This window comes from Rhamphochromis longiceps, linkage group LG22 (assembly GCF_057381845.1).
Source record: "Rhamphochromis longiceps isolate RC_006_pf linkage group LG22, R_longiceps_female_GT1.1, whole genome shotgun sequence".
NCBI classification, from domain to species: domain Eukaryota; kingdom Metazoa; phylum Chordata; class Actinopteri; order Cichliformes; family Cichlidae; genus Rhamphochromis; species Rhamphochromis longiceps.
In genome coordinates this window covers 36,554,832-36,558,144 of record NC_140577.1, presented here as the reverse complement: position 1 = coordinate 36,558,144, position 3,313 = coordinate 36,554,832, and the positions used below count along the sequence as shown (strand labels likewise).

Sequence of the window (3,313 nt, the reverse complement as noted above, 5' to 3'; positions counted from 1 at the left end):
AGGAGAAGTGGCACCTTCCATGTCTGAGAAGTGGACGGAGGCTTGATGCTCCTTTCAGACTGGTTTCATTCACAGCTGACCACTGTTATTTCAAAATAAAAGCCTTGGCTGTGTCTGCCGACACACATCGTATCTGTTTCTGCTGCTCTTTAGTGTGTTACACAGAAAAGTGTGAAAGCATTTTAAATCAGTGTTTAAATAAAAAGCTTATTGTGTTATGACCAGAGATGGGCAGTAACACGTTACTTGTAACGCGTTACTGTAATCTGATTACTTTTTTCAAGTAACGAGTAAAGTATTGCAAAAACGGTAATTAGATTAGCGTTACTTTGCCGTAGGAACGCTGCGTTACTGCGTTACTAAAACCGTGATTTTTTTGCGAGAATGTCTCACGACAGTGACGTAAGCGAGTGCAACGTTCGTGACAACAGCTGTGTGCAGATCAACAATGGATCATATATCGAGTGCGGGAGAGAGTATGAGCGTGCAGCGTTTAAAGCATGGAAGCACTGACCTTACTTTGAGTTTGATTCCATAAAAAGTGACAAAAACATTAGTGTCCGCTGTGCGTGGGAAGAAAACTTCTTTTTACAGCGAAAAAACCCCTAAACTTCCAAGCAGGTGTAGCCCAGATGAAAAATATCATACTTATTCTCTTTATATTAACTGTCCACATCAACAAGCGTCGTATTTCCTATGACCATTGAATGCACCTCTCAGTTCACCCCACGTGAGGGCACCTAGCTCAGCAACCAATCAGAGCCTACCCAGGCCGCATTGACCCTGTCAGCCAGGAAGTGAGGTGGAGGTGCATGGTGTCCCGGGCTTTTCTTATCTCAGCAAGAGGAGTGGAGGCATCTGCTACTCAAACCGAGAAATCCACGGACAAAAGAGAGGAAAACTCAGGATTGAGAGGAAGGAAAGCCAGCCTACTTACCTGCTGGAAGTCCGGAGTCGAGTGGCTGGATGAAGGAGAGAGGCAACGTCGGTAAGACGAGTGTTGTTCTGATGGAAAAAAAACTTGTAGAGACTTACCGTCGCGATCATGCTAATGCTAGCTCGGTGTCTCACAGGCTAACCACTCACCTTTCATCCGGAGAGCTGCTGCAATTCCAACGCCAGTGTGTGTTGGGCTTTTGTGAAACAGAGAAACGGTGAGCAACATGTTCTTAGCTGCTCTAAAGCTAAATTTTGTCAGTTCACTGTGAGGTTAAAGTAATCTAGAGGGTAATTTTTAGTGCATTTCTCTCTCACGAATAGGCCTATAGCGTGGAGAAATTAAGCACACTGCTTTAATGCCTCTGAACTGAACTCATGTGTATATTTTGTTGCTTATTTGCACATAGTTCTGAATTTGTTATGGTGTATTGTATTTTGAGTGTCAATGGTTACTTACCATAAGTATTGTTTAATTAATGTTTACATGAATAGAGAAATATTTGAGCAACTTAGATGTTTAGTTCTCATATTTGATATGCTTGAAAATTGAATGTTGTACAACAGAACTGTGAGATTTGATAAGATTCAAGATGTTGATGCAATGAATATGAGGTGATGCAATATTTTGATTTTGTATTTTAACCTTAAACAATGCATCTGGAACAGACTGATTAGAATGTACATTTTATGACCTGGATTATAGGTCAGGTTTTTTGGAGAGGACGGAAAAGTCCAAGGACCAGGACGATATTCTGGTTGTGATAGATGGCGAGCCAACCACTTTGAGGACGATCTACCCCAAAGAAGATACACACCACACACTCATACATTCCAGTTACATTCACAAGGACCTTTGAAGTTGGCTATCGCCAGCTTAACTCTAAATTCTTAAAGGGCCCCAACGAGTACTTTTATTTTGTTGAGTGTGCACACTATTTATTTTATTTTATACTTTATCTGTACAAATTGGACAAATACCTGTTATACTTTGTAACAATACAAGAGTGGCTACTCAAAAGTTAACATTGTGTCCAGGTCATTATTGCTGCTCAATACTTTGGCTCCATACGAATTTGGTGTCTTCTGATTCTGGCCAGGGTCTTATTACGAGCCCAAGTAATTATTGCGCTGTAATTCACCTTTATACCTTAAAGTTGGTTACACAAGCAACAAGTGCGCTACGACGTAATGGGAAACTCACAGAGAAACTCGCGGATTCTTCCACTGACCGCGGCACACCTGCACCAGGGTAAACCTCCGCCTACCCCACTCCTGCTTTACAGGTGAAAATAGAGCAACAGGACCGCTGAGTCTTTGACTTTATTTATTTTCTGCTGTGTTTTACTTGCATCTATTTGAAAGACTGAGTGTAAACACAAAAAATATTTTATTTTATGTGCTGGAATGTGCAGAAAATAGGTTTAAATATTAGACAAATTTCTTCCTGTCATGGCTCTGTGTGCGGGCAGGCGGAGATGAGGATCCAAATGCAGGACTCGGAAAATGGAATGCAACTCAAAAACCTCAGCTTTATTGCTGGCAAGAAAACAAAACATGAAGTGAGGACTGAACACTGAGACCAAATAACACACAGGTATAATCTGATGGTACCGAGCATGGGAAAACACAGGGCTTAAATACACAGGGTAGTAATGAGGGAATGGGCAACAGAACGGAGACACAGCTGGGGGAGATCAGGGCTAACGAGACGGGGGAGCTAAGCTGCACACACTAACACAAGACAAAGACTTTCACAATAAGACAGGAAACAAGAATTACTAAACCAGATGCAGACATGACACTGAGAGACAGACTAGACACTGAACAGAAACTGCAATTCACATGAGAACCCAAAACCTAAGAACTGATCCCTCACCAAGAATAACAGAAACAGATCTATAATGATAATAATAAACAAAGCACCAGAACATCAGAAAACAATCCATAATGCAAAAATAAACCAAAACATAATAAACTCAAAATACTGGGTCCAACGGACCCAGAACCGCGACACTTCCAGTCAGAGAATGTTGCATATAATTAAATGTTTGCTTGATGCATAAAGTTAAAAGATTAAAACTAATAAAACAAGTTTTAAAAAGACACTTTGTCATCTGATTACATTTTGTATGATGGATTATGCAGAAAAAGTAGAATTGGGCTGAAAGATCTATCACTTTATCACCTATTCAGGTTGTAACTAAGTAACTAAAGTAACTAAGTAATTAATTACTTTTGAAAATAAGTAATCAGTAAAGTAACAGGATTACTTTTTTGGGGAAGTAATCAGTAATTAGTTACTAATTACTTTTTTCAAGTAACTTGACCAACACTGGTTATGACCCAAGATCATGTGGATTATATACAACGTTCC

At 40.0% G+C, this 3,313-nt stretch overlaps 1 long non-coding RNA gene across 1 annotated transcript; it reads left to right on the top strand.

The window, feature by feature from the left end:
• The first annotated feature begins 627 nt into the window (after positions 1 to 627).
• On the top strand, positions 628 to 2,098 carry LOC146644459 (uncharacterized). Its single transcript, XR_014909296.1, has 3 exons — positions 628 to 988; positions 1,074 to 1,154; positions 1,643 to 2,098. It is a non-coding gene; the product is annotated as an uncharacterized LOC146644459 (long non-coding RNA).
• The last annotated feature ends 1,215 nt before the right edge of the window (positions 2,099 to 3,313 follow it).